At 46.2% G+C, this 24,271-nt stretch overlaps 1 protein-coding gene across 3 annotated transcripts in view; it reads left to right on the top strand.

Moving 5' to 3' along the window:
- Window positions 1-24,271, top strand: part of METTL22 (methyltransferase 22, Kin17 lysine) — a 553,862-nt gene that overhangs the window by 469,670 nt on the left and 59,921 nt on the right. The window lies entirely within an intron of this gene.

The following is a 24,271-nucleotide window of genomic DNA, read 5'->3' on the forward strand; positions in this document are numbered from 1 at the left end:
GTCTCCTCCATGCCCCCACTAGGTAGTGGGATCGCCATTGTTGGTGCTGTCGGTGATCCCCCCTATGGGAGTTATTGCCACTGCCTGCGTCTCGGGAGGGGGGGGGGTGGTCAGTGCTGCGGGGGTTATTGCCGCTGCCTGTGTCTGACGTGGGGGGTAGTGTTGGTTGTGCCATCCACCCCAAAAATAGTAAGCACTAGCTGCCACTGGTATGCAGGTTCACTCCCTTGAGGCTCTGGCATTGCTGCAGGGTCACCCACCCACCCCACCCCCTTTCCCTGCAGCGATTAAGTTGTTCAATTTATACTCACCCTCTCCATTGCTCTCATGCAGCTACAGCATGTCTCCAGGCCCTTCCCGTGTGACACCCGACCACTGATGCTGGTGGTATAAAGCGAGGGTTGACAAATTTGCTTGGAATCTAGGAGCCAGCTAAAAAAGTTAGGAGCCAGGTCCGTGACGGCGATCTGGACCTGTCCCTGGCCTGACATGGAGAGGAGTGAGGGGAAGATAGCCCCAAGCCCCCCACCTGTCTCCAAGTCATTGCCCATAGCTCTTAGAGGGACATTTTTTTTATTTTTTTCAAATGACAAATTTTTTTTAAATTGCATTTTAGTGTAAATATGAGATGTGAGGTCTCTCTGACCCCCCCAGATCTCATATACAAGAGGACCTGTCATGCTTTTTTCTATTACAAGGGATTTTTACATTCCTTGTAATAGGAATAAAAGTGACACACTTTTTTTTTTTTTTTTTTAAAGAACAGTGAAAAAAATAAAAATAAAAAAAAATAATATTTTAAACGCGCCCTGTCCCGCCAAGCTTGCGTGCAGAAGCGAACGCATATATGAAAGCGGTGTTCAAATCACACATGTGAGGTATCGCTGCGATCGGTAGAGTGAGAGCAATAATTCTAGCCCCAGACCTCCTCTGTAACTTAAAAAGTGCAACCTGTAGAATTTTTTAAATGTCGCCTATGGAGATATTAAAGGGTAAAAGTTTGTCGCCATTCCATGAGCGGGCGCAATTTTGAAGCATGACATGTTTGGTATCGATTTACTCAATGCAACATTATCTTTCACAATATTAAAAAAAATTGGGCTAACTTTACTGTTGTCTTATTTTTTTTTTTTTATTAAATACATTTTCCCCAAAAAAGTGCGCTTGTAAGTCCGCTGTGCAAATACGGTGTGACAGACAGTATTGCAACGACCACCATTTTATTCTTTAGGGTGTTAGAATAAAATATATATATAATTTTTAGGGGTTCTGAGTAAAGGGAAGGAAGGTAGGCTGGCAGGCAGGGAAAATTAGCATTGCATCCATTAGCATTGCTGGTTGTAATTCCAACGGCCACCACAAGAGGGCGCCAGATTCCAGAAGGAACCATAGGATCGTAGAAGGCCTCAAAGCCGGGGGCTAAATTACCGGCCGCCGGCGGCGCGGCCCGACGCGATCGCGCTGGGGGGGTCCGTGGAGACAGCATACCCCCAGCTGTGCTGCCCCAGGCGCCAGTTCGCTAATTCTAGTCGCAAATGCGACCTGGCGCCCGGGTTTTGTCGAGCCCTGGTATAAAGTGAAAACTGCTTTGTTGCACATTAAGCTGGTTTTCTACTCAATAAATTCACTAAATATTTTGAATGTTTAGTCTCATAGTGTCTCCTTGTTCACAGCAACACCTGCATGGTAAATTAGACATATTGGCTTGCCGAGGTGTTCTGTAAAAATTTATTTTTCTGCCCAAGTGTCTTGGAATACTTGGCATTCAGCATCCACCTTTCTGCATATTTTTTTTTTTTTTTTTGGCGTTGTGATTTGCTGAAGAAAAAAAAAGAATATACAGTTGTGCTCATAAGTTAACATACCCTGGCAGAATTTATGATTTCCTGGCCATTTTTCAGAGAATATGAATGATAACACAAAAATATTTCTTTCACGTATGGTTAGTGTTTGGCTGAAGACATTTATTATCAATTAACTGTGTTTATTCTTTTTTAATCATAATGACAACACAAACTACCCAAATGGCCCTGTTCAAAAGTTTACATACCCTGGTGATTTTGGCCTGATAACATGCACACAAGTTGACACAAAGGGGTTTGAATGGCTATTAAAGGTATCCATCCTCGCCTGTGATCTGTTTGCTTGTAATTAGTGGGATTAATTAATTAGTTAGGATTATTTTTTAATTTGTAAGTTTTGTTTTTTCCTGTAATGCTGTAGATTCCCTGGGGAACAGAGTCAGAGAAGATAACACAAACTTGATGCTACCATTTTTTTAGAAAAAAAAAAAAGTCTACCTGCCGTTTCACAATGTAGGGGCAGCAACAAATGGAGTTTTCAAATTCTGTGACCTCAGGGAATAGCAGGCAGAAGCAAAAAGTTAAGCATTTCATCCTAAATTATAGGCTGTCTGCTCCCCCCCCAAAATGTTTGTTCTTAGTCACATATATTGGAGAGGCTCTGGGGAGATTTTCACCCTTCCAATGGTGAATCAAACAGTAAAGTGGCTAAAAAAAGCTTCCCTCCTCTTTGGTTCAGAGTAGCCACTTGCACAGAAATGCCTGCCAATGCACCCTTTTCCTCCACCTCCTCAAGTGTGCATAGCAGGAACTTTAATTTAATAGCACTGCTAATGCGACCTCTCTTCCTCCTTCTCAAAGGTGCATAGCAGCCACTTTCCTTTCTGCTGCTCCTCATACCCCCCTTATTTCCTCTTCAAGGGTACATAACCATTTTTTTTTAACTACTACTAATGTGCCCTGTTTTACATTCCTCCTTTTTCTTTTATACTGCTATACATTTTCTGAGGTTTCAATACATTCCTTTTTTTAACCCTTCTCCTCCTCCTCCTCAAGGGTGCTGAGCAGGCATTTTTTAAAGTGCTGTTCATCTGCCCTATTTGATCTCTTCCACAAGGACACATATCAACCACTTGCCTCTCTTGTGCTGCTGTTGTGCCTTTTAACTCCTTTTCAGCTAATCCTACCATAGCCTCATCAACTGACTATGAGAAGTCTGTGGAATTTCTTCATAGGCCACCTGCCCTTTCACAACATAAGTAGAAGGGCAGACAGCAGCAAATGGAAGAAAAAATCTTATGGCCAGGGGAAAGGACAGGTGGCATCACAATTTAGTGCATAGTTCTACAGCCTAAGCCATAGATGCCCATCCGTTCCCTGTAATAAAGGCTAGTCATGCCTAAAGTGACCAGCAAAGGTTCTGCACACAAAGGCATTTGGTTTTTCCAACTGTATTTAGGAAATACTGTACGTACTTTAATTATAATTAAAAACATTTTTTTCCATTTTAAGACTGTCCCATCCCTCCAGCAAATGGAGTGGAGAAATTTTAGAATGAGGAAGGGCAAGCAGTAGCAAAAGATGAGCCTTTTTACTACTGTCCACCATGTTTTTTACAGTGTTTAAATTTTTATACATTTACAGTATAGTTTGTCATTTTTTTTATTAATAACATTAATCACGTTGTATTTTTATTTTTTCTTCATAAGAGCATCCCTGCCCTGGTTACTTAAAGTGATCATATCCATGAACTACTGGATGTCCAGATTGTACAAGGGATGGTGACCAGATTTTCAAAATGAAAGCCAGGGACACCCAACTGAGCATTCCCACTTTAAAGCACAAACTCAAATATTACCCCTATTTCCTAATATTTAAACAGTATAAACAATATGTAAATGTTAAAATTAAAGCGGAGCTCCCCCCGTTTTTCTTACATTACCTCAAGACAGTTAGCTCAATGTCCTAATGTAAAAACTGCATTTTTTTTTTCACTGTACCTTATTGTTTTGGAGATCATTTCCTGTATGGTGTCTGTGGATATGGGTGGGTTCAATGCGGCTAACTCGTAATTTCCTGATAGCCACACTGGCTCCTGGGAGCTTGTGTCATTGTTCCCAGGAGTCAGTGCGGCGGCCCGGCGTGAGTTATCGCGTGATTTCAGCTACGTTGCCATCACAACGGGGCGGGATTTCCGACGCCGCCGCCTGTTGCGGTGGCAACCTAAGCTGTTGACGGCGCTATGAATTCGAGTTACTGCGCATGTGCGAGTTTGGAGAAACAACACGCAGTGCATGCTGGTCGATCAGCAGCACTGTATCCCGGAAGAGGATGCCTGTGGGCTTCACATGCCCACAGGCAAGATGGGAACAGCCGAAAAAAAGATTTAAAAGTTATTTTTAAACATAAAACTGACATCTTAAAGACATAAGAACTGAAACAAGTGAGTCTTCATTTTAAATAACTTAATCCATGTCATTACAGCAAAAAAATAAAATGATTTAGGCAGTGGAACCCCGCTTTAAGTGTGTTGCGCCAATATTTAGCAAATTAAGTATATATAATTCCTTAATTTCATGTAGAAAAAGTACAATTTACAATTTGGCACCGCATCGCTTTAACTGACAATTGCGCGGTCATGCAATGCTGTACCGAAACAACATTTGCGTATATCTCTTTCGTTCACTGACTGACACAGCTCCATTAATCTTGACCATAGGGTTGTTACTCCACCTTCAGCAGAGGAATAGGCAGAACATGTTATACATGTGAAAAAAACTGAACTTTAGAGCTCCGCCCAGGGGGCGGTCCCTCCAGTAATAACCCCTCAGCCTGCCTCCTGCAGCCCAGTTTTTTTTCTGCCTAGTGAAGGAGATGGACCTAGGATCCCTGCGGGACCATCGGTCCTGGGATTTTTTTGCTGAAGTTTGCCTTTTGCGCAAGATTTTAAGATCCTATGATCTGCTATCAACAGCCGGCTGGGTGACAGGCTGGATAAGCTAGATCCTTGTAGTCTCCCGAGACTGGCCATCGAGCGTGTGCAGACCCTAGCTACGCGCTGGGTCAGCCACGACCTGCCTCTCAGGCTCGGCCAGTGAGTGTAACACTCCGGGGCACACATATGACCGGACTACTGATGTCTTTGTCACAGTGTGCCGTGGCCAGCAGCCACCCCGTACTGATCGGAGAGTGGGTCTGTGATGGGATGTCCCCAGCTCGTCTGGATGCATGCTCCGAAGCGCTGCCTATCCCAGCCCGTCTCCTGATGACACAGACTCCCCGAAGATCTGACCAAGGGCACTACAGTGACCAGCACTATCTTGACCACCCTGAAGAATTTCATGGAATGGACTAAGCCACTAACCATCGGCCAAAAAGTCAGATGCTGTGAACCCTGTACTACAGCCCCATGAGTCGTGCCTATGGACATACGGATGAAACACTGTATCTAAGATGTGGCTTTACACCACTAATCTAATGTGAGTGTTTTTAAACCATTTTTAATAAATCTGAGTAACCTTATTGCTGCACTTAGAGGGCGCCGTCTCTTTCTCTATTTACGTCTGTTTGGTAAGTACAGCTCTCCCTGCCTCGGCGGGATTGAGCAGCTGGGCATTCCCTGGGAGGTCAATTCGGGGGTCCCTCTCCTCCCTCTCTTCTCTCCCTGTCACTATTTTGCCTCCCCCTGTGGGGGATGCTGCATGATGGGCTGCTGAGCGGTGTGTGTACCTGTAGCCAGGTCCCCTGGGGGGCTCTCACCTTGGATGGGTGGCTGTGTCCCTGGGTGTCTGTGGTCTCCCCACTGCATGTACCGATCGCCATAGTGCTGTTCTGCCGTGATTTTCACTGTCCTTTCACTGTGTAGAGTTGTTTGTCGGCCATTTTTGGTGTGCCTCAGTGGAAAGCATGGTCAGGGGCCATTTTTCTGTAACTTGGCGCCCATTTTCTCTGTGATATCTCCTTTATACAGGGGGGCTGGCAGCCATTTTGTTGTAGTCCAGCGCGGTTTTTATGCTCGGCGCTGGTCCCTGCTGCTCCGAACAGCACGGTTTTTCACTCAGGACACCTGTGAGCTAACACAGGAAACACAGGCATTTGTATCTGAACTCGGTCAGGGTGGTGAGTCCTGCGGTGGGGGCCCCTTTGTCTGCAGCAGTTGGGAGGGTGGGACTGTGCACCTGTCCTAAGTCCCCAAGGGTGGCAGACAGGGTGGGTCAGCATGGCTTCAGAAACTGGTGTTTCTTCCCCAGAACTCCCTGCAATTGGCTCGTCTGCAAACAGTGCAGTGCCTTTGAATGCTTTGTCGGCGGTCCTTGAAACGTTTGCTGCCAGGGTGGAGGCAGTGTGCGGACGCAAAGGTGGTAAAAAGCGGCCCCTGCCCCCCATCCTCCGGGGGGAGCTCTGACGCAGACTCGGGGCTCGGCTGAGACTGGCGACCACTGCTCTGTCGCTTCAGATGACTCTGACCAGGACCAATCGGACAGTGAGGATGAGTCCCCGCCTGGGTCCGCGCAAGACAAAGTGCTAATTGGAGCACTTATCACAGCTGTGCATGATACCCTGAAAATTCAGGATGCAACAGGTCCCTCTGCTGAAATGGCTGTCCCTTTTGGGTCCCGTAAGCCAGTCCGTACACCTAAGGTGTTTCCGTATCTGACTTATTTCGATAAGTTCATATACAAGGAATGGGGAAGACCGCAACTGACCTTTTTGGTCCCAAAATAAATGGTGGTGCATTACACCTTTGAGGAGAGCCTTCTTAAAAAATGATGGGCTCCTCCGGTCGTAGACCCCCCAGTATCCAGGTTAAATAAAGTAAGCACGATCCCAGTGCATTTAAGGACCCTACTGACAGGAAGGCCGAGGCAGTTCATGGTTGTGGGGTCCGCAATACGACCAGTACTGGCTACAGCACTTACTGAATGGGCAAAACTTTTGCACTGCAAATTGGAGAAGCAGCAGGCTACTCCCGTCTGCGTAGAACTAGCAGACCAGTTAGTGCACGGCCTTAAGTACGTTTGTGACTTGGCTCTGGATACGCTTCCCCTGCTATCCAGGATTTCAGTGTCAGCAGTGGTGCTGAGGCGCCTGATTTGGCTAAAATGCTGGTCTGCGGACCAGGCATCTAAAAAAGCCTTGACAGATCTAACCTTCCTTGGTGAACGGCTCTTTGGAGCCTCGTTGGATGACATTATTAAGAATGTCACAGGTGGGAAGAATACCTTGCTTCCACAGGCCAGGAAGACTAAGGAGCTACTCCGCAGGCAAGGGCCCTCATTTTCCGCTCAAAAGAGGCTTTTTTTGTCCGTCCGGGACTTCGACTAAACGCTCCCAGTCCGACAGGATGACCTCTGAGGGACAAAAGCGTCCCTGGACCCGCAAGCCTAACAAGCCTGTGAACAAAAGTGCTGCCGCATGAAGGTTTGCCCCGCCCGTCACACGGGTGGGGGGTCATCTTTGGGAGTTTACAGCCCAATGGGCCTCTCGGCTATCCGACCAATGGGTCTGCAAAACTGATTTCCTCTGGCTACAAGATAGAGTTCCTGTCTTGGCCACCAAAAAGATTCTTCCCCTCCAGCGTACCCTTACTCCCGGCTTGCCGGGGGACCCTAATGGGAGCGGTAAGGGACCTGCTAAGCCGCGGGGTGATAGTGCCTGTTCTGGAGTCAGAAAGGTCCCAGGGGTTTTACTCCAATCTCTTTGTAGTCCCCAAAAAGGAAGGGGTACATCCAATCTTGGACCTAAAAGCCCTCAATTGCTTTGTAAAAGTACAGAGATTCAGAATGGAATCCGTTCGCTCAGTGGTCGCTGCACTCCATTAAGGGGACTCCTTGGCGTCTTTGGACATTTAGGATGCGTACCTGCACATACCCATATGCCTTCGGCATCAAAAGTCTCTGCGGTTTGCAGTCGGGGAAGCCCACTACCAGTTTGTGGCTCTTCCTTTTGGTCTGGCATCAGCCCCCCAAGTCTTTACCAAGGTATTGTCTCCAGTTTTGGCGTTGCTACAGCAACGTGGGATCGCGATTGTGGGAAACCTAGACGATCTCCTCCTTAGGGCATCTTCTGCCTCAGGATTAGAGGAGGATGTGGCGATCACCATGCAGACCCTGCGAGAATTTGCGTGGCTGTTGAACCTAAGGAAGTCAGTGATCGAACCGACCCAGCGTCTGGAGTACCTAGGCTTGTTGCTGGACTCCATGGAAGCGAGAGTGTTTCTCTCTTCAGACAAGCTGCAGACTCTGAGATCTGCGGTATAACTGCTGATGAACCGCAAGTGGTCATCGCTCAGTTTTTCCTTAAGAGTACTGGGCCTCATGGTAGCCTCCTTCGAGGCAGTGCCTTATGCCCAGTTCCACACCAGAGTCCTGCAGAAGGAGATTTTAAAAAAATGGGACAAATCTCAGTTGTCCCTGGATAGACAAATCCAGGTGAGCCAGTCAGTCAGAGAATTACTGATATGGTGGTTGAGGTCCCCGGGGATTCAGTCAGGAAAATCATTCCTACCTCTGAGATTGACAGTGATCACTACGGATGCCAGTCTATCCGGCTGGGGTGGAGTGATGGGGGTTCAGTCGGCTCAGGGCCTCTGGTCGACGGAAGAATCCAAGTTACCGATCGATCTGCTCGAATTGAGAGCGATCAGGCTGTGCCTCTCCACATGGTCGACTAGAATGCAAAGGCATCTGATCAGGATTCAGTCAGACCACGCCCCTGCGGTGGCATACGTCAATCACCAAGGGGCAACAAGAAGCTCAGCCGCTGCAAGGGAGGTCGCTCACATACTTTGGTGGGCAGAGCGACACCTACCGGCCTTGTCGGCCATTTACATCCCAGGAGTGGAGAACTGGCAGGCGGACTATCTGAGTCGACAGATACTGGACCCAGGAGAATGGGCATTGCATCCGGAGATATTCAGGTTACTGTGCCTGAAGTGGGGCACACCAGACGTGGATCTGCTGGCCTCCCATCTCAATGGGAAGGTGCCAAAATTCATGTCCAGGACAAGAGATCCGTGGGCAGACGCGTCAGATGCGCTGGTGGCTCCGTGGGATCAGTACCAGCTGATTTCCTCCACTAAAACTGTTACCACGTCTGCTTCGCAGGGTGGAAGCCGAGGGGATCTTAGTGATACTGGTTGCCCCAGATTGGCCTCAGCATCTCTGGTACACAGACCTGGTGCATCTGGTGGCAGACCTTCCCTGGCGACTGCCGTTGCGAGAGGACCTTCTGTCTCAAGGCCCGATCCTCCATCCTGTTTTACCATCGCTAGCTTTAACGGCATGGCTTTTGAGAGCCAGGTGTTGGGATCACTGAGTCTGACAAACCCTGTTTCCTCAACTATGTTGAGAGCGCGAAAATCTTCTCGGAAGATATACCATCATACCTGAAAGGCCTACATCTCCATGTGTGAGGAGAAAAGATGGCATCCGCGCTCCTTTTCTATATCCAGGATCCTGCTATTTCTTCAGCAAGGAGTAGACCAGTAATTGGCGTTAAGCACCATTAAAGGGCAAATTTCAGCCTTGGCTGTCTTTTTTCAGCAACCTCTGGCATCTCACTCCTTAGTGAGTACCTTTGTTCAGGGGGTACGACATGTAGTCCCTTCGGTGCATCCACCGTTACCCCCTTGGGATTTGAACCTGGTGCTGTCGGCGTTTCAGAAACCGCCATTTGAAAATATATGGTAGATTCCCCTGTTGACTCTTTCCTAAAAAGTGGTCTTCCTAGTGGCCATCACATCGGCCAGGGGGGTTTCGGAAATGGCGTCCTTGTCTTGCAAGTCGCCCTAGCTGGTTATCCACAAGGATAAGGTGGTTTTGCGTCCACAACCGACTTTTCTACCGAAAGTGGTCTCGGCTTTTCATATTAATGAGGACATTGTATTACCATCTTTGTGTCCTAAGCCGAAGCACCCTAAGGAGGTGGCCCTTCACGCTCTGGATGTGGTTCAGGCTCTAAAGGTGTATTTGTCTGCCACGGCTCCTTTTCAGAAGTCAGACTCACTGTTTGTTTCTGTGGCTGGTCCAAAGAAAGTCATGGTGCTCTCTCGTCAGCCACCATTTCCAGGTGGATAAGACAGATTGTAGTACAAGCCTATGCCTTGAAGGGGCAGGTGCCCCCCTTTCCGGTCACGGACCACTCCACAATGGCAATTGGAGCGTCTTGGGCCTTCCAACAGCAAGCGTCTGTCGCTCAGGTGTGTAAAGCGGCGACCTGGTCTTCTGTCCACACATTTACCAAGTTTTACTAGGTAGACGTCAGTGCATCGGCTGATGCCTGTTTTGGCCGCAAAGTTTTGCAGGCGGCCTTGTAGTTGCAATTGAATATTTTCAGTTTTTTCATGGTTTTTCGATAAAAACACAGTACTGTTTTGTTCATGCATGGTTGCATTACTTCCGCAGTTTGGTGCGGTTTTTGGGTGATCACTCCTGTTGAGAATACCCTGATTTTTGTGGTGGTTTTTCCACGTACTGTTGTTTTTTGTGGGTAAAGTTTCACTAGTTCCCACTTGCCATGGTGGATGAAGTTTTTATGCTGTTTTTCCCACCCCTCGTTTGACACTGCTTGGGGATGCCCCAATGGCTAAGAGAGGAGCTGTGTCGGTTGTGAATATAAGAGAAAGTAGGATTTTTTGTACTCGCCGTAAAATCCTTTTCTCTGTAATTCACTGACCAACACAGCACCCGCCCCTCCTTTTATCTTTATGTTATACTGCTTGTTGACATACTGAGGTCTGTCTGCAGATGGGAGGGTTGTTACCCAAGGGACCGCCCCCCTGGGCGGAACTAAGAGTTCTGAGTGTTGTGTTACAACTAATGCCTCGTATTCTCCTAGTGATAGCGCTAACAAACCAATGGCTAAGAGAGGAGCTGTGTCGGTCAGTGAATTACAAAGAAAAGGATTTTACGGTGAGTACAAAAAATCCTACTTTTTTGCTGAACAAGCTAAAAAAGGCCCACATTTTTGAAAAAAAAGTCTGTTTGTCATAAAATTTTATTTTCTCCTTCACTAACAGGCGCTAATGAGGTAGCACTGACAGGCGCTGATGAGGCGACATTGATGAGGAGGCACTGATCTGTAGAATTGCTGGGCACTGATATGCAGCATTGATGGGTGGCACTTATGGGCGGCACTAATGGGCACTGACAGGCGGCACTGATAGGCTGTACTGATTGGCACTGACAAATGGCACTGATGGACACTAATGGATGGCACTGATAGGCAGCACTGATGATTATGTATTGACAGGTGTTACTGCTGGGCACTGTGATGGCACTGATTGGCACTGTGGTGGGCACTGAGTCTTTATGGAAGGGCACTGATTGGCAGCTCATGGGCACATCTGATGTGTACTGTGCTGATTATCAGCACAGAACTCCCTCTGACAGGGAGAGCCTTCGATTGGCTCTCTCTGTCAGTGTGAACCAAGGGATGCCATTTACCGGCACTTCCTGGTTCACACTATGATAAGCTGTGATTGGTCACAGCTTATCACGTGGTAAGAAGCCTCTGTCAGAGGATCCTTACCACAATCGGAGATGCGGCATGTCAGACTGGCACACTGCACTAGCGATCGGTGCGCACCGGCATGTTAGTCTGCTGGACATCATATGACACCCAGTCAGGATAATAGAACCACTTCCCGGCCGTCAATCTGCTATAGGCCAGGCAGAAAGTGGTTCCTTCTTTAACCACTTCCCGACCAGCGCACGCCGATGTACATCGGCAGAATGGCACGGGCAGGCATATTGGCGTACAGGTACGTCCAATCTTAAATGCCGACCCTGCCATCGTGAGCGTGCCGCCAGCGGCGCGTTCGCATGCTGGTCAGGCCCCCTATGAGTTTGGTCGTGGGTCCCGCGGACTCGATCGCCGTGGGCATACCCACGATCGTCTCACGGGGCGGCTGAACTGGGAGATGCCGTTGTAAACAGCATCTCCCCATTCTGCCTAGCAACAAGTGACGCTGATCTCTGCTCCATGTGATTGGAGCAGAGATCAGTGTTCACTAAAACAAAGGACAGCCCCCAACAGTTAGTAACACACCCCTAGGAACACTTAACCCCTACACTGCCACCCACTGATTAACCCCTTCACTGCCAGTGTAATTTACACAGAAATCACTGTATTTGTATAGCAGTGATTGCTGTATAAATGACAATGGTCCGAAAAATGTGTCAAAAATGTCTGATGTGTCCGCCATAATGTCGCAGTAACAATAAAAATCGCTGATCGCCGCCATTACTAGTAAAAAAATAATTATTACCGTATATACTCGAGTATAAGCCGAGATTTTCAGCCTCTTTTTTGAGGCTGAAAGTGCCCCCCTCGGCTTATACTCGAGTCATCGCTGTCTGCCCGCTCGATCAGCGTGTCGAGCAGACAGACAGCGGCCATTCTATTCAAAAGCCGCGCCTCCGGCTCCGCCTTCGCCTGTGATAGGCGGAACACTGAATTTCCCAGCAGCCTGTGTTCCGCCTATCACGGACATCGTATCATCCTCGTACTACGGACGAGGATGATACGACGTCTGTGATAGGCGGAACACAGGCTGCTGGGAAATTCAGTGTTCCGCCTATCACAGGCGAAGGCGGCGGCGCAGCTTTTGAATTTTACAATGGCCGCCGACGAAGAGGGCACGGGACGGAGGCAAGGCAAGGCACGGCACGGCACGGGACGGGACGGGACGGATGCAAGGAGGCAAGGCACGACACGGGACGGATGCAAGGAGGCAAGGCACGGCACGGGACAGAGGCAAGGAGGCAAGGCACGGGACGGAGGCTCGGGACAAAGGTAGGCTGGACACACACACACACACACACACACACACACACACACACACACACACACACACACACACACGGATGGAGACACACACAGGGATGGATGGATGGATGGAGACACACACACACAGGGATGGATGGATGGATGGATGGAGACACACACACACAGGGATGGATGGATGGATGGATGGATGGAGACACACACACACAGGGATGGATGGATGGATGGACACACACACACACAGGGATGGATGGACGGACACACAGGGATGGACGGACACACAGGGATGGACGGACACACAGGGATGGACGGACACACACACAGGGATGGACAGGCATGTCTCACCCTCGGCTTATACACGAGTCAATAAGTTTGCCAGTTTTTTTGGGGGTAAATTGGGGGCCTCGGCTTATATTCGGGTCGGCCTATACTCGAGTATATACGGTAATAAAAATGCCATAAAACTAGCCCCTATTTTGTAAACGCTATAACTTTTGTGCAAGCCAATCAATAATCGCTTATTGCGATTTTTTTTTTACCAAAAATATGTAGAAGAATATGTATCGGCCTAAACTGAGGGAAAAAAATGTTTTTTTTTATATATTTTTGGGGGATATTTATTATAACAAAAAGTAAAAAATATTGTTTTTTTTTTCAAAATTGTCGCTCTATTTTTGTTTATGGCACAAAAAATTAAAACCGCAGGGGTGATCAAATACCACCAAAACAAAGTTCTATTTGTGGGAAAAACAGGACGTCAACTTTGTTTGGGAGCCACGTTGCATGACCGCGCAATTGTCAGTTAAAGCGACGCAGTGCCAAACTGCAAAAAGTGGTCTGGTCTTTGGCCAGCAAAATGGTCCGGGGCTAATGTGGTTAACCACTTCGTGCCCGCTCTATAGCCAAAAGACGGCTACTGAGTGGACGCTATCTGCCGGGAGGGCGTACCTGGGCATCCTCCTATTTACTTTCCCTCTGCGCGCCGCCGCAGGCGTGCATCGGGGAAGTTCTGTGTTGGCCGTGTCCATCGGACACAGCCAATCACAGATCATGCTAAATGGCCAATCACAGCTGCCATTTAGCACTCGATCGGCCTGTTCAACGGGAGGTGATCTCATATGTAAACATATGAGATCATCTCTCATCGCCGGCTCCCCTCCTCACACAGACAGCGTGTGAGGAGGGGAGAGCTTCCGTGCTGCAGCGTCAGTGAGAACACACACACACACACAGTAAAACACACACACATGCCCACCTGTCCCCAGTGCCACCTATCAGTGCCATCTGTCCCCTGTGCCACCTATCAGTGCCATCTGTCCCCAGTGTGGCCTGTCCCCAGTGCCACCTATCAGTGCCATGTCTCCCCAGTGCCACCTGTCATGCCATGTGTCCCCAGTGACACCCATCAATGCCACCTGTCCCCAGTGCTACCTATCAGTGTCATCTGTCCCCAGCACCACCTGTCCCCAGTGCCACCTATCTGTGCCACCTGTCCCTTGTGCCACGTGTCCCCAGTGCTACCTGTCAGTGTCAGGTGTCATCAGTGCCACGTATTAGTGCCATCTGTCATCAGTGCCACGTATTAGTGCCATCTGTCATCAGTGTCACGTGCTATCAGTGCCACATATCAGTGCCATCTGCCATCAGTGCCATCTGCCATCAGTGCCACGTCAGTGTCACGTGTCATTGTCCTGGTGCTCCAGGGCCTTCAAAAGTGTAATAGGTAGTCAACAAGTTAGATGTTTAATTTATGCTCCTAGAACACGTGACGGCGCTCCCAGCATGTTGGGTCTCTCTAAGTGTCCAGACTGTAAAAAAGTCCCAAACGTGGTATCGTAATACTCAGGAGGAGTAGCAGAATGTATTTTGGGGCATCATTTGTGGTATACACATACAATGTGAGAGAAATAACAATTACAATGACAATTTTGTGGGAAAAAAAATAAAAAACAAATAAATCTCAATTTCTTCCCCAAGAATTGTGGGAAAAAATTACAACACCAAAAACCTCACTATGCCTCTTACTAAACTACTAAATACCTTGGAATGTCTACTTTCCAAAAAGGGGTCATTTGGGGGGTATTTGTACTTTCCTGGCTTGTTCGGGTCGCAAGAAATGAGATGAGGCCACCAGTACATCAGATGTGATCAATTTTTTATGATTTGCACCACAGCTTGTAGACTCTCTAACTCAAAGACCAAATAATATCCACTAATTTGGGTTATTTTTATCAAAGATATGTAGCAGTATAAATTGCGGCCAAAATTCATGAAAAAAAATTAATAATTAGCAAAATTTTATCAAAGAAACAAAGAAAATTTTTATTTTTATTTTTCAAAATTTTTGGTCTTTTTTCATTTATAGCACAAAAAATAAAAAACCCAGAGGTGATCAAATACCACCAAAATAAAGCTCTATGTGTATGAAAAAAAGGACAAAAAATTCATTTGGGTGCAGTGTTACATGACTGAGTAATTGTCATTCAAAGTGTGAAAGCACCGAAAGCTGAAAATTGGTCTGGGCAGGAGGGGTGTTTAAGTTTCCAGTAGGCAAGTGGTTAACCAAACAGTTGTTCTGAAACGCGTCACATTCTGATGACATCACTTCTGGTCTGCTGGTTGCTGGCCGCTGGTCCCCTCCCTCTGACATCACTTCCGGGATTCGGTCTCCACCGCTGTCTCAGACAGCTCAACTGTCTCCCCAGTATCCTGAGTTGTGGCTTCCATCTGCTGACCACTTTAGAACATGCTGCTACACAGTTTTACCTTTGAATGTCTCTGAGACACATTGGGACTACCAGGACGCCGGTCCACCTGCCATACTATACATGATGTGCTCCTGTTCTAAGTGTTTTTAACTCTTTTTGTGATAAAAAAATTTTTACTTCTGCACTTAGAGGTGTCTTTTTTTCTGTTTATAACATCCATATACAGTACATATACATTTTGCGGGTCCAGGTGGCAATTTCACATATACATATTTTATGTATGTGTGTATATATTATTGATGAGCTCTCTGTTCTGGTCGAACATAAGTTTGACTCGAACATTGGCTGTTCTCCCGTTCGTCGAAAACCGAACATTATGGGCCGTTCGCTCCAAATTCGACCGGCACTGGAGCACAGTGCATTGCTGTATGATGATTGGCCAGAGCATGCACCATGACATGCATGCTTTGGCCAATCACAGTGCCCTCAGCTAAAAGAGCCATAATTGACCAAAGGCAGGGTGCCTTTCGCCAATCATGGCTCAGGGGGCCTAGGTCCACGCCCAACACTATATAAGGCTGCCTGCACATCGGCCTTGTGTTGTGTGTTGTTGGTGTGGACAGAGACAGTCTCATTTAAATTAAGCAGGCAGATTATTCAGTTAGCTGCAGTGTATATTTGTTCCTATACTATGTCTTGAAATGTTTAATTTTCAAGAGAAGGTTTTTGTTTTACTACTTAGTATATTATGGCTATAGTATAAATAGCGGTAACATCTGTTGGATGAATTCTTCACTGTTTATGACTTTTTAAAGTTGTTTGTGTATTTATTGCTATATATGTAAAAAAAACTGTATGTTTTAAATTTAAAGTCTTTGTGCCTGTGCCTAAAAAGCATCGGTCACCTGGCCTCAGGTGACCTGACAGAAGCCTCAGCAACACGTTGTCCAGCACCAGGAAATTGTAACCTCACAGGGTCTGGAAATGCATTGCACAAACCTTTCTTCAAGGCCTCCTAAAGATGTTTCATCCTCTGCTCCCTCTGCGAAGGCAGAATGAGTTCTGAAATCCTTACCCTTGTAACATGGATCAAGAAGGGTTGCCAGCCAGTAATGATTCCTTTTCTTTGATACCACGAATCCTAGGGTCCTTACGCTACATGCCTCCCTGATTCTGCAAAGCCTGTAAAAGTTTTCAGAGGTATTAAATTCTAAGTCCTCTGGGTCACTAAGGATCACATGATCCATAACAACCTCCTCCCAGCCACGTACAACTCTTTGGATTTCTGGAGACTGAAAACCATCCCTTGAAGACTGCTGCTGAGTGTTATCCTCAATGTCCATGCTGACACAATCCTCCCCCTCCTCTTCTTCCTGTGTGTTTGGCGGGCCCGCAGGAATACTATCTGGGTAAATGGAGCCTTGAGAGGTTAGGAAGTCTCCCTCTTCCTCCCGCTGTTCTGCCTGAAGTACCCTGTCTATTATTCCATGAAGCATGTACTCCAACAAGAAGCCAAGAGGGACAGTATCACTGATGCATGGATTGTCACTGCTCACCATCCTCGTGGTCTCATCAAATGGTGGCAGGACAGTGCATGCATCCTTGATCAGTAGCACTGGTGTGAAAAAAAGCCAAGCTCCCCTTACCCTGTCCTGGTGCCATACTCACACAGATACTCATTGGTGGCCCTTTGCTGCAAGTACAGCCAAAAGTTGACTTCCACCTGGTGGACATGTCACAAATGAGGCAGTTGGTGGGCAGGTTGCATTCCCTTTCAATGTCAGCCAGCCGAGCACTGGCATTGTATGACCATTGCAAATGACCACAGACTTTTCAGGCCTGCCTCAGGAGATCTTGTAAGCCTGGGTACCTGCTCAAGGACCACTGCACCACCAAATTCAGGATGTGTGCCAAACATGGAACATGGGTCAAGTGTCCCTGTCAGAGGCGGAGAGAAGTTTGGTTCCATTATCGCATACAACCATTCCTGGCTGAAGCTGGCATGGCGTCAACCGCCTGCCCCTGCAGAGCTGACAATCTCTGCCCTAGTGTGGCTCCTGTCCCCTAAGCAGTGGTTTAATCTTAAACTACATAGAGGGTTCTTTACTGTAAGAGTGGCAAGGATGTGGAATTCCCTTCCTGGTCTCAGCGGGGGCCATTGATAGTTTCAAGAAGCTATTAGATAAGCACCGCTTATCTATGACCACAACATATATACAATGTAATACTGACATATATAATCAGACACATAGGTTGGACTTGTGTCTTTTTTCAACCTCGCCTACTATGTAACTTATGCACCACATGGCATCTTTTTGTCTGCGTGCATAGCCCTTTGAACACATTTACGGAGCACCACTGGTTCAGAGAACAAATCTGCAGAAGAGGCCATAGAGGAAGAAAAAGAGGAGGGGGGCGGAGAAGAGAGCTGTGGCAGAATCACTGCTAGAATTTTGGAGGCGTGGTGGCGGAACAAGCTCCAACAATACTGAACCCTGTCCTGCATCCTTCCCAGCTGCCAGCAGAGTTACCCAGTGCGCTGTGAAGGAAAGGTAACATCCCTGCCCAGCTAGACCTGCAGTAATATGCACCTTACTGCTGAACGCCCTGTCCAACGAGACAAAAACATTGCCTTCCAAATGCCGCTAGAGAGCTGGAATGGCCTTCCGTGAAAAGAAAGGGCATTTTGGAACCTGCAACTGAGGTACAGCACATTCCACAAATTCACAAAAGGGGGCAGAGTCTACCAGTTGGAATGGCAGTAGTTGCAGTGCTAGCAATTTGGCTAAGCTGGCATTCAAGCTAGCATTCAGAAGATGAGCATGTGAATGGTTGGGACCGAATTTCTTTCTACGGTTTAGCAAGTGGGGTAGGGAAATTTAACCAATAAAAGGGGAGAAAAAAAAATGACAATCCCATACCCACAGTTGATCCAAAGGAGGACAAAAAACCCAGCAAAGCATGATCCAATTTGCTCCAACAGGGGAAAAACAATGTATTGCTGATCCCCCATGGGGCAATCAGATATTCTCATGGAACAACTTTACATATAAATGTTAGTATCCAGTTATATAATGTACTGGTATGGGATAGAATAAATGGTGGTTTGAGCATAAATGAACACACAGACAAGGTAGATTCAGACACAATCAGCTAAGCAGTATAATTATAATGCCAAAGTAACTTTGAATAGAATCCTGTAAGGCACAGCTAAACTGGGATTAACTCATGAATCCCCAAAGTCAACAATAAACAGTGCATACAGTATAAGCATTAGCTGCAATTCACATAATAACACTATAACTAGTCTAGGGTGCACTCTAGTAGAACACCTAGGATATAGTACTTTATCCCCTGAGAGGTACCTCTTGGCATAAGCAGTAGGCAGAGGTCTTTGTGTAGCAGCTTTAAAGGGACAGTCTTTAGTTCTAACTCTTCAGCCTGCTAGCATTGAGGACCCATGAGTGCACATGAGAATAATAGGATTTTTACAACAGCTTACCTGTAAAATCCTTTTCTTGTAATACATCATGAGACACAGAGCCTTTAGTAATAGCCCACCTTCAGGTGATGGACACTGGTATACCCAATCCAAGAAGTTCACTCCCTATATAACCCCTCCTCCTTCCAGGAGCACATTAGTTTTTGTTGCAAAGCAATATACTTAAATCCCAAAAGAGAGGTGGGACCTCTGTCCTATGATGTACTCCAAGAAAAGGATTTTACAGGTAAGCTGTTATAAAAATACTATTTCCTTTATCGTACATCATGGGACACAGAGCCTTAAGTAATAACTTAATGGGACGTCCCATAGCAATGCTACTTAAGGGGGAGGGAGACACAACCCGGGGGGTACCACCAGACTTGAGGACCTATAATGCTGCCTGCAATAGACTGCGCCCAAAGGCGATATCTTCATATCTCCTTACATCCACCTGATAAAATTTGGAGGCCTGGTGGCACACTGCCCAAGAAGCACTAACTGCCCTGGTAGAGTGCGCCTTAACTTGAAAAGGGGGAACCTTACCCCTTAAATTTTAAGTTTGAATTATAACTTGCCGAATCCACTTAGCGACAGTGGATTTCAACGCTACCTGTTTTTTCTTAGGACCCTCTGGTAGAATAAATAAGACATCAGTCTTACGAATCTAGATTTTCACTGCTCTCACCACATCAAGACAATGTAGTGACTTTTCCTCCCTGGAACATGCTTTTGGAAAAAATGATGGAAGGACAATATCTTGGTTCAGGTGAAAACTTGAAACCTCTTTTGGTAAAAAGTCTGGACGAGGGCGTAACACCACCCTGTCCTCATGAATAATCAAATATGGCTCTATACAAGAAAGAGCAGCCAATTCCAAAACCCTCCTTGCTGAGGATATAGCAACCAAAAATACCAACTTTCTTGTCAGAAGGACTAAGGGAATATGTTGTATCAGTTCAAATGGCTGTTTTTGTAACACAGACAAAACTAAGTTCAAGTCCCAAGGGTTCAAGGGAGGTTTGACTGGCGGATTAAGCCGCATCATCATCATTGCATAAAACCCCGGACTAAAGAATGTGTAACAAGTTTGAAAGAAGACTGATAAAGACTTGGCCTTTAATAGTACTCAAGGCCAATTTAATTTCTACCCCTAATTGTAGAAATGCAAGAATTCTACCTATGATATATAGCCGAGGGTGCCAACCCTTGGATTCACACCAGGAAACATAAGCCCTCCAGACCATATAATATATAGTTCTGGAAGCTGGCTTCCTTACATTAATCAGGGTAGACATAACTGACCCGGAAAGCCCACGTTTCTTCAGAACGTGGGTTTTAATAGCCAAGCCGTTAAATTTAGAGACCGTAAGGTAGGATGGAATATCGGGCCCTGTGGGAGCAGATCTGGCCGTAGTGGGAGGGACCATGGACCCTCCACTGCCATCTTTACAATTTCTGCATACCATGACCTTCTGGGCCATGCTGGTGCTACCAGAATTACCTGCTTTCTTTGCAGCTTAATCCTTCATCCGTTCCGAGTGGATCCCTTGTTCTGGCCACAAAGTTGACTAACTTCATGTTGAACCTGGATGCTAGAAGATCTACGTCCGGAGTCCCCCATCTTTGGCAAATAGTCCAAAAAATTTTGGGGTGAAGAGACCATTCACCCTGGAATAACTGCTGGCGACTCAAGTAGTCCGCCTGCCGATTCTCTATTCCTGGAATGAAGACTGCCGATAGGCAAGGAACATTCGTTTCTGGCCAAATTAGAATATGGTTCACCTCTCTCTGCGCTGAGAGACGCTTGGTGCCCTCTTGGTGATTGATATAGGCCACAGCTATGGTGCTAAAAAAATATATGTGGAAAAAAACGTGCTGTCTGCACATCAGATAATCTGTAGATAAGTGAACGAATAAAGTAATATAGTGCAGCGCTGATGAAAGAGGAAATAAACAATGAAATTATTTCCAATAAAAATGTATACAGTATATAAATGTACAGATAAATACGCAACAAATTAAGATTGCCCAACATTAATGAAAAATGTAAGCAAACCAACAGTGTTAGTGCATATAAAATGCATATAGTCCATATTATATGGCAAAGACTAATGTGACTGTGAATCTGGGTGATAGTAGATAATCCACCACCGTAAGGAAAGAGGCTTACCAGACAGGTTGAAACCAGCTAGGGGTTTAAGTGCCCAGTGGGTAAGTGGTTAAAAGCATATGGATAAAACCAAGTAACGCAGTGGCATCAGCAGAGCCCGTCCAGACGTTTTAGTCCTAAGGCATCCTCTGGGGTGCTGGTCCACTGCAGCCCCTGCTTATTTCTAAGGTAAACGAGGACTCCAAATGAGGGACAGCTCTATGACCACCAAACGATCATAAACCACTTCCTGTTTGTAAAGATGGCGCCCATGGCTTGCACTTCAAGCCTCACTTTGATGTATAACTCAAGCCTCAATATGGGTGTAAAATGGCACCCATGATTTACACGTCAAGCTTCACTTTGATGTATAACCCAAGCCTCAATATGGGTGTAGCCAAAGCTCTATAATCTGGACCATTCTCTGCTATACTAGATAGGTGCCGTTATATAGTAATGAAACTTGCTGTTGTGATCACTATATAAAAATTACAATAGCAAGGAAACTGAACCAAGCTCTTGCACCAAAGGGCACCAACAAAATGGCACCTGAAGCAGTAAGCAAAGTCCTCTATTGGGCGTCACTACCGATATGGCTGTGATACCAAACAAGGATAATCCAAGCCTCATTCTGGTCTCTATTGATAAAAACCAGAAGTGGTAAGATACCCGGAAGTTAACCAATTGTCAAAATAACAATAGAAACACCTGGAAATAAGGCAATCGTCAATAGCAACAAAGTCACCGACTCATCTTGAAATATCAGTGAAATGGATATGAATATTAATTAATCATATAATCATCTGTATATATCTCTGATTAAAGCATGTATAGTGCATTGTTATATAATTAATACATGACAATCCAGGCTTTTCAATTTATGGAGAGCTGGACCCCACACAGGGATCAGTACAGAAAATTCATAAAAAATATATAAAAAATATATACAATATGTATAATATGAACCATACATAAATATAGAATCACCGTACAAAGAGGTCCACCCCATAACTAACGAACAAAAATAAAAAACAAAAAATGAATAAAAGGCAAAAATGCCAAAAATCGCAATGTATTAAATTTAGTTGTTAGAGTCAAAAACTCGTAATAGTCAGGTACATAAAACCTAGAAGTACATTTGCCACTCCCAAATGCCTAAATATCTTGGTGCCACCAGACATAATACATGATCTTAAATAAGTGGACTAGGCTTTATTCAAAAAGGCGTTTATATCCCATTCTACATTAATCCCCCAGGGTTGATAAAATCATATTATATACATATTGTATATATTTTTTATGAATTTTCTGTATCGATCCCTGTGTGGAGGCCAGCTCTCCAAAAATTGAGAAGTCTGGATTGTCATGTATTAATTATATAATAATGCACGATACATGTTTTAATCCGGGACATATACAGATAATTATATGATTAGTTAATATTCATATCCATTTCACTCCTATTTGAATGATTTTGGTTTTAGATGAGTCAGTGACTTTGTTACTACTGATGATTGGCTCATTTCCAGGTGTTACTTTGACAATTGTTGTTTTGACAATTGGTTCACTTCTGGGTATCTTACCACTTCCGGTTTTTATCAATGGAGACCAGAATGAGGCTTGGATTATTTTTGATGGTATTGCCGCCATATTTGCGGTGATGCCCAATAGAGGACTTTGCTTGCTGCTTCAGGCGCCATTTTGTTGGCATCCTTTGGTGCAAGCCATGGGCGCCATCTTTACAAACAGGAAGTGGTTTGTTTGATTGTTTGGTGGTCATAGAGCTGTCACTCATCTGTAGTGATCATTTACCTTATAAATACGCAGTGGCTGCAGTGGACCAGCACCCCAGAGGATGCCTTATTAGGATGAAATGTCTGGGTGGGCTCTGCTGATGCCACTGCGTTACTTAGTTTGATCCATATACTTTTAATGTCTTCTCAAATGTGAGTGACCATTTTATCATTTATTCAATAAATGTTTTACATGTAAAATGGAATCACACTATGTGGCCCCGTTTTTCTCCTTTTGCCATATGTCATATTGCGTGGACCCATGAATTTCGGTCATTATACCTATGGGGGATACCTATTGATGTCACTACTTTGATGGATCCCTACCAGATTGGTCTATATTGGAAGACGTGGTTCCTGTACCTTTCCTTGGGTGTGTTACACTAAAAGCTTGATTGACCCATCAGGCATATGCCTAGCTGAGTTCAACCTGTCTGGTAAACCTCTTTCCTTACGTTGGTGGATTATCTACAGACAACCAGTTCACCCAGATTCACAGTCACATTATTCTTTGCCATATTATATGGACTATATGCACTTTATATGCACTAACACTGTTGGTTTTCTTACATTTTTCATTATTGTTGGGCAATCTTAATTTGAGTATTTACCGTATATACTCGAGTATAGGCCGACCCGAGTATAAGCCGAGGCCCCCAATTTACCCCCAAAAAACTGGGAAACCTATTGACTCGTGTATAAGCCGAGGGTGAGATATGCCTGTCCATCCCTGTGTGTGTGTCCATCCATCCATCCATCCCTGTGTGTGTGTCCATCCATCCATCCATCCCTGTGTGTGTGTGTGTCCATCCATCCATCCATCCCTGTGTGTGTCCATCCATCCATCCATCCCTGTGTGTGTGTCCGTCCATCCATCCATCCATCCATCCCTGTGTGTGTGTCCATCCATGTGTGTGTGTGTGTGTGTGTGTGTGTGTGTGTGTGTGTGTGTGTGTGTGTGTGTGTGTGTGTGTGAGGCCTTGTGTGTCCAGCCTACCTGTGTCCCCAGCCTCCGTCCGGTCCCGAGCCTCCGTCCGGTCCCGTCCCGTCCCGAGCCGAGCCTCCGTCCGGTCCGGTCCCGTCCCGTCCCGAGACTCCGTCCGGTCCGGTCCCGTCCCGTCCCGAGCCGAGCCGAGCCTCCGTCCGGTCCCGTCCCAGGATCACCGCTCTTCGTCGGCGCCCATTTTCCTGTTCAAATGCCGCGCCTCCCTGTCTGTGATAGGCGGAACACAATTTCCCAGCAGTCTGTGTTCCGCCTATCACGGCCATCCTTTCATCCTCGTCCGTAGTACGAGGATGAGCGGATGTCCGTGATAGGCGGAACACAGGCTGCTGGGAAATTCAGTGTTCCGCCTATCACAGGCGAAGGCGGAGCCGGAGGCGCGGCTTTTGAATTAGAATAGAATGGCCGCTGTCTGTCTGCTCGACACGCTGATCGAGCAGGCAGACAGCGATGACTCGAGTATAAGCCGAGGGGGGCACTTTCAGCCTCAAAAAAGAGGCTGAAAATCTCGGCTTATACTCGAGTATATACGGTATCTGTACAT

The sequence above is a fragment of the Lithobates pipiens genome, unplaced genomic scaffold (assembly GCF_037356315.1).
Source record: "Lithobates pipiens isolate NorthernLeopardFrog02 unplaced genomic scaffold, aLitPip1_a1.2 Scaffold_22, whole genome shotgun sequence".
Classification (NCBI taxonomy): domain Eukaryota; kingdom Metazoa; phylum Chordata; class Amphibia; order Anura; family Ranidae; genus Lithobates; species Lithobates pipiens.